Below are 14,200 nucleotides of genomic sequence, written 5' to 3'. Positions count from 1 at the left end.
TAGACTTACCTTTTTTGAAGGATCACTCTGTGGCAATGTGATTGATGCACTGGTGCAGAAAAGTCTAAAGACATGGACATACATTAGAGGTTTATTGCAATAATTATTGTGAAAAATATTCACATTCTTATCTAAAGGTGGTTGCTGTTGAGATAAAGAATGGATGGGTTTTAAATGCTTTTAGGAAGCAAAATTAATAGCACTTAACAACTGACTGGGTCTGAAGCTAAGAAAAAGGCAAAAGTTGAAGAGTGCTTTCATTTTTCTGAATTTGGTAACTGAGTAAAGGGTGATAGTCTTCTCTAAGACAAGAAATTTAGAAAACAAGTAGAGTGGATTTGGTATGAGAAAGACTATGGAGACACATCTGAACAAGTTAATACAGAGATTTGTGAGATTTCCAGGTACGAACGTCTCCTGGGACAAGAAGTGAAAGAGTTTTGAGGGAGATGTAGTAAGAAGTAACTGCTATCAGGAGTTCTGCATACAAACCTCATTTTGTGGCTCCCGAACTTAGAAGAGCAAAATGAATGCTGTAAAGCTACACAACTACTCCAGTTTTCAAGTAAGGCAAATCATAACTAAAGCCAAAATGTTTCATTATTTTAGTTATACTAAGTTTCCCTTTAAATTGTCTGACCTAGGGCTCAGACCCTTCAAACCCATTGTACAGACTGGGTTACAAACCCCTCACACGCAGGTCTATGCTAGGTAATTGGAAAGGAACCCAGGACCCACTGGCAGACAATGCAAGCTCAGTCAGCAGCAGCAGCCGCTTACAGGTTGTTGGGAAAATATAGGAAAAATGGTCAGGGCCCCTCAGATGTTCAGAATCTTGCCGAGCATTTGATGTAAATAGGCATATGCACTCAGGTGTTCCTTGGTTATCATCTAGTGTAATTGCGCATGTGCACCCAGGTGTCCTGGGTTATGGACTTAAGTATAAGGATGAGTGGCTCGGGTCCACGGAGCCTCCCAGCCCCAGGATGCCTAGGGGGATGGGGAGGCTACTACTGCTGCTGGAGGCTACTGATGCTAGTGTCCCCGGGCCCCTCTGCAAGCCCACTGCCAGACCTGTAAGCTACTGGACCTGGTAAGCTGCTGCCACTGAGGAAGCTGAGGACTGAGCTCATGTCATCTGCCAACAGCTCCTGGAATCTTTCCCAATTACCTAGCACGGACCTGCATGTGAGGGGTCTGGGGACCCAGTCGGTACAATGGGTTTGGAGGGTCTGAGCCCTAGCTCTGACAATATAAATAGAAACTTAGTATAACTGAAATAATAACTAAAAACAAAATGTTTCATTATTTTAGTTATGATTTGCCTTACTTTACACAGGTCCAGCAGCTTACAGGTCTGGCGGTGGTGGCAGCCTCTTGAAGTGTCCTGGGGACACTGGCAGCAACAGCCTCCAGGAGCAATTATGGCCTTCCCGTCCCCCGTCCCGCGGGGGGCACGTGCATCAGAGCCATTCGTCATTTATACTTAAGTCCATAACCCAGGACATCTGGGTGCACATGCTCAATTACGTTAGACAATAACCCAGGAATACCTGGACACACATGTACATTTACATCAAATGCTTGGCAAGATTCTGAATATCTGAGGGGCCCTAACCATTTTCCTATATTTTCCAAACAGATGATCATTTTTCTTTGTATAAAAGCCATGTTCCTTAATGTTTTACAAGTTCCTACACTGATCATATGCAGCAGGGATCCTAGAATCAACATAAACCTGCCAGAAATTTATTTGCAGGAGGGTATGAGGACATTTTTATTAACATTCTGAAACATAGTTCCCAAGTACTAAAAATTTCTAAGGTGAAAATGCTACATTATAGTCTGTGAACACTATCTATTTTACCATGAAATGACAGATTATTTCTGTGCATGCTTATAATTCAGTTTTTCACCAAAGTGTTTATTGATCCTCATTCTCACCAATCATCTGACACTTAAAATTTGATGGTCTGCTGTGAGTGGTATAACTTCTCATTTAATACACATTTGTTTGACTTCTAAAGATTTTAATCAGTTTTTCCTGTATTTATTGGTTATTTTGGTTTTCTTTCTAGGAAGCACCTGTTCATGGTTTTCTCATTTTTCTTAAGTGTTTTGTTTTGGTATTGATTTGTAGGCTGTTTTTGTTGTTGCTATGTGTTTTTAAATTTCTTTAGTTTATGATTTGTAGTTTCTTTCTTATGATGCCTTTGATGATCCAAAATTCTTATTTTTAACATAATCAAATTTGTTTAATCCTTTATTGTGAGTTGTTTTTCTTGTATTCTGTTGAAGAAAACCTTTCCCATATCAAGGTTATAAGGTATTCTGTATATTTTCTTATAAAATGTTAGCCATTTATATTTATGTATATTTTGTCTGTATTGGGAAAAATAAGAAAACGTCAGGGCCCCTAGGATGTTCAGAACCTTGCTGAGCATTTGCTGTAAATATCCTCAGGAGTTCCTTGTTACTACTTAATGTAAGTTGTGTGTATGGGCACCCAGGTGTCCAGTGTTGTGGACTTAAGTGTAAAAGGCTAACAGCTCTGATCTGCAGTGCTTCTCAGGATTCTCAGAGAAGCCACTGGTACAGATGCTCCTAGATCTGATTAAAACCCATTCATTTTTCTATACCCACAGCTCCCAAACCTTTTTTCTTCTATTACCTGGCTCACAGACTTGCATGTGGAGGGTTTGTAACCCAACCTGTGCAACAGACTTGAGTGGTCAGTAAGCCCTAGCTTTACAATTGGTAGTCAGTAGGATATTTGAGCAGGTACAGGAGCCAAAAGCCCCTTGGAGAGGGAGGAAGTGTGACTACTCCTGAAAATGTTGTGCCCTCTGGCCACTTTCCTGTTGACTGGGATCTGGTTGCTGCTTGTTATACTACAAGTCAGCATAGACCAGGAACTCCATGAAGCAGTGCGGTCTCAGAGAGCCCCTTGGGAGGGGGAGGAAATGTGGCTGTCCTTGAGCATATGGTGCCCACTGGCCACTTTTATGCTGACTGGAGCCTGGCTACTGCTCACTATGATACAAACTGATCAAGATTTAAAGAAGAAAGCAGAGCTGTTGGAGGCAGGGATAATCTTTCTGGAAAATGACATGCTGCAACTGGGCACCCCTGCCTCTCACACCTGGAAGAATGGCAAACCCAGTGGTGAGTTGGGGGAGATTGTACATCCCCAGGCACGACCTGTTGTGCACCAGAAAATGAAACATGAGCAGCCTATGGGACCAGACGGACAATCAGTGGGCAATCCACAGATGACCCAATTTACCACTTATGTCCCATATACCCAGGCGGAGTTAGTTGACTTGGGAAGCCCCTGGCTGCTTGGCTGTTGCGGGGTAGTGTGATACGCTCTGGTGAGGAGATGGAAAAATTGGCCTCCATCACCATGCACCCATCCCTGAGGCACCAGCTGCAGAAAAGCAGCAGATATGCACCAGGGCAAGGTAATCACTCCTTAAAGGAATGGGTGAGTGCAGCTGCTCGAACTGTGTGGGCAAATGCTGGAGAACTGCCCGAGATTGTTAGTAGATGGCAAACGTATGCTGAGAGAGCTCAAATAATTCAAGAGCTGGGGATGTGGCAGTCCATGTTTAATGTGAATACCCATGGCCCAGATGATGAAAATTTGACAGGCAGCATGAGAGACATAGTGCTGCAAAATGCCCCATCAATGTCTTTTGGGTCACTGATGGCCACACTGGCCCCATACATTGGTCGTCCTATACATGAGGTAATGACCGTGATAGCTAGCCTGGGTGAAGTAGAGGATAGGAGACAAGCAAAAGGGGTCCAAAAGGTGGCTAAGACCAAACCCCAAAGAAATGATCGGGATTTTATCCCAAAGGGACCAAGCAAGACTAGCTGTAAGCAAATGTGGCTGGACTTGCTTGCAGCAGGGGTTGATAAAGAGCAGGGTTTGACTGGCAGCCAAATGCAGTTCTGTTTGAATTATGGCAGCGATTGCGCCCTGAACAATGTTTCTTAACTAAACGTCCAACAGGTAGCAAGGTACGCTGAGAGGATTTAAAGGACTTTTTGGTTGCTTCTGAGGAGGCGGATGAACTGTTCAATTTCGAATAGGGAACAGGCCAAGGTACGCATCCTCTGGGGGCAGGTGAGGACTGGAGACCTCATGTTGAATTGGCAATACACTGGTTGAGGACAAACGTGCAGTGTGTTTTGGCATTGGTGGATACAGGTGCAGAATGCAGTCAGATATACAGCAATCCAGATAAGTTTCCAGGGGCCACAGTTCATACAGATGGCTTGGAGGACATACTGTTGAGGTAAAAGCTGTGTCATTGCCATGGGGCATAGGAGGATTACCCCCTCGTGTGTATACTATATACACAATGTATATACACTATAGACATGATGGCCTATATATATATATATATATATCCAGTAGCTGAATACATCTTGGGTATGGATGTACTTTATGGTTTGCACCTGCAAACAACAGTTGGAGAGTTTGGGCTGTGGATACGGACAGTAAAGCCTGTGTTACAAGGATATGCTAAACATGACCCACGGGTATTACCCAAGCCAAGACGTGTGGTTAATGTAAAGTAGTATCGCCTACTGGGAGGACATGCAGAGAGAGGTGCCACTATATTGGAATTGGAAAAAGTTGGCATAATTCATCCAGTTTGTAGCCCATTTAAAGCTCTGGGATTGTCAGTGAAAAAACCTGATGGTACCTGGAGAATGATTATAGACTATTGAGAACTGAACAAAGTAGTGCCTCCTTTGCATGCAGCCCTGCCTTCAGTTAATGACTTGATGGATCAGCTGATGACTCAGCTGGGAACTTATTATGTATTAGACCTTGCAAATGCTTTCTTCTCTATTCCAATCTCAGCTGATAGCCAAGATCAGTTTACCTTCACCTGGGAAGGAAGACAGTGGAACTTTCAAGTATTGCCCCAAGGTTATCTGCATAGCCCAACCATCTGTCATAGTTTAGTGGCTGGGGACCTAGCCAAGTGGACAAAGCCCAGCACAGTTATGATGTTTCACAACATTGATAATGTGTTGTTAACCTCTGATTCTCGCACAGATTTAACCCAGGCAGCTCCAGTGCTGCTAAGTCATTTGGAACAATGTGGGTGGGCTGTGAACACAGCCAAAGTGCAAGGACCTAGACTGTCAGTCAAATTCTTAGGAGTGGTCTGGTCAGGTAAGATGAGGGTCATCCCAGAAGCTATTGCAGACAAGATGCAGGCATACCCTCGACCCAGAACTGTAGCTCTGCTACAGACATATTTGGGACTTCTGGGGTATTGGAGAGCTTTTGTAACTCATATGGCTCAAATGGCATGCCCACTGTATGTATTAACAAAGAAAGGAGCCCCCTGGGATTGGACTGAGGAAGTAGAACAGGCTTACTACAAAAAGACCAATACAGCAAGTACAGGCTTTACAAGGGGCTGATCCCACTAAGCCTTTTGAATTAGGTGTAAATATCACCCAAGAGGGGTTAGGATGGGGTTTGTGACAGAGATAAGACCGATTCCGAACACCTGTAGGATTCTGGTCTCAGCTCTGGAAGGGTGCTGAAGTATGCTGTTCTCTAATAGAAAAAAAGCTAGCAGGTGTGCATTCTACCTTGATGGCCACTGAAGCTATCACAGAAACTGCCAAAGTCCTAGTAAGGACAACATATCCCATACTAGGTTGGCTGTGCACGTGGGCAACCAACCCTAAAACAGGTGTAGCTCAGACGTCCACTCTGTCTAAATAGGGAGCATATATAGAACAAAGAAGCACTGTGTCAATGAGTCCTCTGTCCAAGGAGCTGCAAGCTGTGCTGGGCCTGGTAGAAGTTGGGGAGGAAACTTTGACACAACGCTTACCCATGGAGGTGGAGGCTACACCTTTCCACGAGAGACAGGGACCTATCACAGAACAATCTTGGTATACAGAGGGCTCTAGTATGGGACCCTCAGCATCATGGACAGCTGTTGATGTACAGCACTTAACAGATACTATGTGGTATGAAAATGGCACAGGGCAAAGCAGTCAATGGGCAGAATTGAGAGCTGTTTGGATGGTAATAAAAAATGAACCTGGGCAAGTAACCATCTGTACTGACAACTGGGCTATGTACAAAGGTTTAACCCTTTGGATTTCTACTTGGAAATATCAACAGTGGATGGTAGGCCACTGACCCATGTGGGGATGAGCCATGTGGCAAGAGTTATGGGAATTGGGGCATGAGAAAGAAGTAACCCTTTTTCATGTCACAGGATATTTCCCCATAGCCAGTCCAGGAAACGATGAAGCTGATGCCTTGGCTAAGGTAAGATGGCTGGAGAGAGCCCCAGCTACTGATTTAGCCCAGTGGTTACATCGATGAATGCAGCATGCTGGCAGCAAAACCATGTGGATGCCGGCTCACAAATGGGCCCTGCCTATAAAATCAGAAGATGTAGTAAATGCCTGTTATGCTTGTCCAGTATGTGCTCAAGAGAGTCCACACCCCTGGTGGGTACCCCATACAGACGGGCAAATAACTCGAGGAAGGGTGCCCCTGACTCGATGGCAAGTGGACTTTGTCAGACCACTGCCAAGGTCAGAGAATTTCAGATATATCTTCACTTCTGTTGATATAGCTACTGGTCTTCTGCTTGAATGGCCTTGTAAGGCCCCAGACCAGGTAAACACTGTGAAGGCACTGAATAGCCTTACGGCCATGTATGGCTGGCCTATAGTCAGAGAGAGTGACAATGGAACCCACTTACTGGACATGAGGTTCAGAAGTGGGCTTCCCAGTTGTCTATTCAGTGGAAGTTACATATGCCATATCATCCCAAGGTAGCAGGGATGACTGAGCAATACAATGGCCTTTTAAAAAGGGGGCTAAGGCTATCTTCCCAACCCCCATCCCTGAAGGGGTCGACAGTCAGGATTCTAAATGAGAGACCGCTCAAGGGCGGGCCGTCTCCAGGGGAAGCTGTGTTGCATAGGGCCGCAGCACCTATACAGCTGCAAGTCACTACTAGAGATGAGCTTTTGAAGCCAGGATATGGCAAGAATGGAAATATTCTCTTACCAGCCCCAACCTGTTTAAAACAGGGACAGACAGTACAATGGGAATGGCCTTGGAGAATAGAAGGCCCCATATACACTGGGTAGGCCTAATCAAGCCTTGGGGGAAAGTATTAGAAGAAGACTTGCAAATTTCACCTTGGGTGACAAGTACTTGGCCTCCTTGAGTAAAGGTAACATGGCCTGGAACAGATAAACTGTTCCAAAGGGCACATTTGTATTATCATTATGGCCAATTATGAGTTCCCCTGTACTGTTACATGTAGAACCTACAGATCCAACAGTACTAGCAGATAATGTATGGTATCATAAACCAGGTAAGATAGCTATTCCGGCAACCATCCTTTCCCAGGATGGCAAACTAGCATGTGTCTTACCAGAGGGGCGAGAACTCCCCCTATTGGTACCAATAACCCTTCTGTCTTTTTGCCCATAGTGTTCTGGCTGTGGGCACCAGAGTCAACTGGATATAGACATACGTTCGTGTGAACCATGTGTTGGCTTATTGAATATACACTGAACTTCATACTAATGATGACTACTAATTGGACATGTGCGGCTAATAATCGAAAGAACAAAACTACAGGACAAGCCTTAAGACATATTGGACAGATGATAGGTTGTGTGAATGTAAGGGTCACTTATCCTTGCCAAAGGAACATCACAGAAGATTCTGAACGCATAGATTGTATGACGAGGGACCCTGAAGGGGTGGATTGTTGGGAAAAATGGTAAAAGTCAGGGCCCCTCGGATGTTCAGAACCTTGCTGAGCATTTGCTGTAAATATCCTCAGGTGTTCCTTGTTACTATTTAATGTAAGTTGCGTATGGGCACCTAGGTGTCCAGTGTTGTGGGATTAAGTATAAAAGGCTAACAGCTCTGATACAGTGCTTCTCAGAACTCTGAGAAGACACTAGTACAGTTGCTCCTAGATCTAATTAAAACCCATTCATTTTTCTATACCCACAGCTCCCAGAACCTTTTTTTTTTTCTATTACTTAGCTCACAGACCTGCGTGTGGAGGGTTTGTAACCCAATCTGTGCAGCAGACTCGAGGGGTCTGTAAGCCCTAGCTTTATAATCTGGAATTTATTTTTGTAGATATTGTGAGGTAAAGATCCAATTTCTTTTGCTATAGGGATATTCAGTTATCCTAACATTTACTGAATAGTTATGCTTTCTCCAGTTTCTACAATGCCCTAACTCTCATATGTGATTTCCATATATGCATAGTTCTGCTTCCAATTTTTTTCTGGGTTTTTTTTTTGTTTGGTTTTTAATTTAAAATTCATAATATGGAGCCTGCACTGGATAGCCAAACCTGCTACTTGTACCCTTGGGCAAGTTGCTTAACCTCCTTGTGCCTCAGATTCCTTAATTGTAAAATATGTGTAATAATATTACCTTTATCTTAAGGTTATTATGCATTTTTGTAACATAAGAGCCATATATGTAACTTATATCATTATCATTATTATTATCGTGACAATACCAGCCTGTCTTAACTAAAACTCTTGGTACGTTGACAGTTTCATCAATTCACTTCACCTCATTCTTATTCATTACTGATTTGGCTATTATTTGCTGTTGATCCTCCATATAAATTTGAGAATAATATTGATAGGTTCCTTGAAAAATAGTTTTTATTTTAATTTGCATTGCATAGAATATGTTCGTCATTTTAGGAAAATTTACTTTCTGTTACTGAGCATTAATGAGCCTCTGTTACTGAGCCTGTTCATGAAATCACTCTCTCTCCATTTATTATGTCTTTTCTATGGCAATATCATGAATATTGATATTTTCTTAGCTTTATTTTTATATACAGCTCATACTTTTTGTTGCTATATTTTTAAATTACATTTTCTTAACTATTTATTTCTGGGGTTGGTCTTATATCACTTACTGTTTTGAGCTGTGCCTTCTCTCCTTTCTACTGCTACTAATATGCTCTTTATTTCTGAGGTGACTTAATTCTTTTCTCTTTTTCCTGACATCTACAGCTCACATCCTATCTCGTTCCATTTTCCTGCCAAAACTTCCTTGAGTTTTTATATTTCCCTTTTGAGCTCCTATAAAGTTGGTTGTTTCATTAAGTTTATTGAACTCATTGCAATGTCTTTGAACATGCTTTGTCTCTAAGGCTCGTTCATCTGCCTTTTCTTTTTCCTGTTCCTTTTATTTTCGTTTTGCAATGTTTCTGTATAGATTTCTTTCCACTTCATTTTTAATTATTGCTCATATTTTATTTCCTCTTAGGCCTGTTGGTAGGAGGTGTTTTTTTGTGTGTGGAGCTGGGGAGATGGATTTGCTAGAGCGGGCGGAAGCAGAACTCCACTATTGGCTTGCAGGTGTAATTCTCATGGTGAGCATTGTGTACGAGTACATTCGTTTAGCATTTTTTTTTTGCTCCCAGTCCCCTGAGTTGAGCATTGCACAGCTGCTAATAATGCAGAGTCTCTTTCTCTCTTCCTGAATCAACAGACTGCTTTCTGTAAATATAGCTTGTTTGTATGAAGAAGTGTGGAACACCACAATCTGGTTTCAGAGGAAATCCTCACCCTCAGCCCATGCACATGGTTTCTGTTGTTCTAAAGAAGGAATTTCTGGGTTTATCCCTCAGAGGTTTTGCCTGCCTACTGAGAGCTGAAAGCTTTGGCTAAATCTGGAGGTTATCTTTTATTTCTACCCTGTGAACATTCACTCATTCATATAACAAATATTTCTGAGTGAAATATGCCAAGTACTTTGTTAGTTTCTGGGGAACATTTGCCAATATGCAAATTCATGGAATAGGCCCTCAAAACACTTTCAGTCTTGTGAAAAGTGTTATACACACAAAAAAAATGACAATACCATAAATTAATTGCAATGATGGAATTCTGCACAAAATGCTGCAAAACAAGAATGTCCAAATCTGCCTACATGAAGCAAGGGAAGCTTCAGTTAATTCATAAAGCAGGATATAGATCTGCTACGTGTAAGGAACTGTGCTGTGGAGAAGCAGCAGTGACTAAGGTCAGCATGGGTCCTGCCCTTGTGGATTTCAGAAGCTAGTTGACTGAAAGCATAAAGTGTTTTTAACCTGACAGATTAAGGATAAATGGAAGTTTTCACCCCCAAAATGTTCTGAGTAGTGGGAAGAATATGCAAAGGAAAGGAAACTTGAGAAAGTATGGCGAATTTATGAAACTGTGGGAAGGTTAGTGGTGGATCATAAAAGTCAAGCAGTGCTTGTGATGGCAGAGGTAGCTAGACAGGTAGGAAAGGGCCATATAAGAAAGTACATTGTATGTTACCACAGCAGTTTATATTTTATCCCATAGATATGAGGGTGGAATGCCTGAAGAATTTTTAACAAGAGAAAGACATCATCAGATTAGTGTGTTACTGAGGACACATCAATAAATATGATGGATTGATTGGAGAAGGTCAAGTCTAGAGACAGGACCATGGGCAGTGTATCTCTATTTTCAGACAAGGAGTAAGGAAGTTCTAAGCTTAGATAGTTTCAATAAGGTTGGATAGAAACAGACAGAACATGAATATGCCAATAATATTAATGTGATCATCACATGTTGTACACAAGTAATGGTAGTCAATGCTGTACTCCCAAAATATGTAGAACTATGCTTCTGTTAAAACAAATTCTCTAGAAATTTAAAACTGCCATAAAAATAGAGAAAACTATGGCAACAAAAAAGGAAAGACTCCTTAGCTAATGAGTTCTGGGGAATAAGGAAAGTGTCTCAATTGCGCTTCTGATTAAAACAAAAGGATTAATTGTGGCATTGTTTATCAAAATGGGATGTGTCTTACAATGTTTTATTTGATGGTAAATATTATAAGGTTTCAGGATAATCTTACAAAACCACGTTCCAAAAAATAACATTCTGAATAATACAAAGGAGCTGGGAAGTAATCAGGCATCTATTCTATCCATCCCCATTCCTTTCTCAGGCTAAATGAATTCTCATTTATGTTTTCTCTATCAATCTATTTTATTGTATCCTCTGTAGTCTGGCTTCTTCAGCAAGGTTTGTAGTTTTTGGTTTTTCATTCTATGGCTCTAGATTCTGCTTGATTTAGGCTTGGCATGAAATAAAATCTAGCCCAAATTTTACTTACATTCTAGAGCAAATTCTGTTTGATTCAGTATTTCTGTCCTATGTCCCATTCCAAATTACTAATTGATACAATCAAGTAACCACCCCTGGTTGAGTTAGTGGTAGTCTCTGCAGTGCACTGGGCTGCTCCTTTCAGATTGTGGATGAAGTAGATATTTTAAGAAGGGTATAATGAAGAGGGCACCACTGGGATGTATAGTACATAATATTTCCGAAGAAAACAGGTAAGCATAATATGGGGGAGAAAAGATAATTAGCTTAATTTTGAATATCTTGACTTTGAAAAGCCTTTATGCTATCCAAGAAGGAGGGTCTAGTACAACTAGATACTTAAGGTCAGATTCCCTCCGAAATGGACTCTGAGATGAAGGTTTGCATGCAGAAGGCTTATTGAGGAATTCCCTCAGAATCAACATCTATTAGGGGTTGTAGGTAGGAGAATCGTGAAACTGGAGGAGCTGAACTGAGATACCTTTCCAAAATAGACCTTAACCCACCTCAGAAAAACTCTGAATTTGGTATGGTTCTTTGGAGTTGTCTAACATTGACAGAACAGTGAGAGCAGACATCTGTACTACTATATTTAAAAGTTATTGGATGCAGACTTCTCTAGGGAAGGGGCATGACCTTGGACAAAGCAGCTGTTTTCCTGCAATTCCTTTGTAAATGCAATTCCCCAAAAATTCAGCTGAGAGCTGTAACACTTCAAGCACCTAGGTGAATGAGTGCCTGAGTCCTCAAAGAGGGATTTCAATGGCACACCATAGCATCTGCTCTGGATACACTACTGGAGTTTTAAGATTTGGATTTGGTAGACATGATCATATAGGAGAAGGTAAAACCATAGACTGAATTCCTGAATGGAGCTAATGTAGACTGAACACATAAGAAGCAGAGAGCTCTGGAGAGCTCCAACTAAGGAGCAAAGAGAGTAATAAATACTGAGAATGGACCAGGGACGTGGGTAAACCAGGGGATTGTGCAAGTCCCAGATAGCAGATGCTATGTTCTGAATGTCCCCCAAAATTGATGTGTTGGAAACCTAATCACCAATACAACACTGTTGGGAAGTGGGGCCTTTGGGAGGTAATTAGGTCATGAATAAATTAAAGCTTTTATAGAAGAGTTTAACAGAGGGAATGTGTCCCTTTTGCCCTTCTGCCATATGAAGACACAGCGTTTCTCCCTTTGGAGGACCCAGCATTCAAGGCACCATTTTGGAAGCTGAGCACAGCCCTTATTAGAAACATGACAGTGCCTTGATCTTAGACTTTCTAGCCTCCAGAACATGAAATAAATTTGTTCTTTCAAAAATACCCAGTTTCAAGTGTTCTTTTATAGCTGCACAAATGGAATAAGACATCAGGTATAGAGAAATCCTCTAATATGCCCTTCAAACAAATCTTTTGCCTTTTCTAGAGGCTTTTTTTGTTTTGCCTTATGGTTAACTCTTTAGTTTGTCATTTTTCATCCCAAGTCGAAAGCTTTTTCAGGACATCAGGCAAATATGTCTTATTAGCTTGATATCTCTGGAGTTATGCAAACTTCTCCTACACTTAATAAGCACTGAATATGTAATAGTTGCAATGCGAGCAACACAGAACAGAGTGAACTGACCTTTCAGGGAGGGCGTGAATGGACCATGAGAGAGGTGGGTGTGCTAACCAAACTGTCCTTCTAGATTGTGATGAAGACTGTCTTTGCTAGTTGTGTTGATTTTTTTTTTTCGGCATAGGCAAAGTGTGAAAAAACAATTTTAGTAAAAGTTGCTGAGTTATTCGTTTACAAGTGTCCAATTCAAGTGATTTGTTTTTCATCAAATTGATTGGTTAGTTCTAAATGGCCTGAAGGGCTTATTTGTTTTGGCATCTGTATATGGAGCCTCCTTTCCAGATGCAATTGCCAAGCTTATTCAGTCACAAAGTTTCTTTAGTAGTTTACAAATCTCTGTGGACAGAATGGAAATTCCACATTAAATCTTAGATTCAGTTTATTAAATATATTTTCTCTTACTATGTTATTTTAAAGTAAAAAATACTTTTAAAACTTCAGAGAAAAATGGCAAAAATGCCAGGAGAAGTATAATTCATTTTTCTTTTTCCTTTTACCTTCACAACTTCCAAACACAGTATGTGATTCTGGCTCTGAATTTAGTCAAATTCTTAGCTATAGAGGTATAAGAGGTTTTTATTCTTAGTGTAAATGGCAAGCAAATATTTGTTGGGCTCTAATTTTTTTCCCCTAGATCAGCAACTTTATCAATGATATTGTCAAAAATTTTAATAAAAGTTAGATACTGCTGAAATAGTATATAATTTTTATAGTATAAATTTTTTAAATATGATTTTTAAATGAAATTCTACGCTGATACATTTTGCATTTCCCATTCCTCCTGTACCAATATGAGATCATAATTTTAAAATTTCTTTTCAAATATTGTCTGAGTTTGTTATAGAAGATTCTTTCTTGATTCAGGTTCTACTACTGTCATGTACTCACTGAGTCGCTAGGTATAATCTCCTAAACTTTTTGTACTGATTCTTCCGCTAAAAATAGGGAGTGTGATAGTGATATCTAACAACACTATTGTGGCAGGTTAATGAAAAAAATCAATGTAAAATATTTGTAAATGATAAACTAAATATATTAAATATGAAGTTGAAATATACTTACTAATACCTGTTTCTACTTTTTGCAAATGTTAATGACAACTGTGATATACTGTAAGTTAAGAAGCCCTACTATTTCTGTAGAAATCTGCTTTGTAGAGATTTTTCCTAATTTAGGGCCCAAATCTTTACATAAAATCAAGTTAAGATAAAACCATAGATATAATGCTGCCTAAGAAAAGTCATGAGAAATATTTTTGTTCTAAGGCCATACATAAAAAGCTATGATATATAGATAGGAAAGATTAATCTAGCAAAGGGAATCGTAAAATGGCATGAGGAGAAAACAACAGTGCTCAGAGCAGGGCAGTGTTTGAAATGGTCAAGAATCA

This window comes from Cynocephalus volans, chromosome 9, assembly GCF_027409185.1.
Source record: "Cynocephalus volans isolate mCynVol1 chromosome 9, mCynVol1.pri, whole genome shotgun sequence".
Taxonomy (NCBI): Eukaryota; Metazoa; Chordata; class Mammalia; order Dermoptera; family Cynocephalidae; genus Cynocephalus; species Cynocephalus volans.
This window is presented reverse-complemented; position numbering follows the sequence as displayed.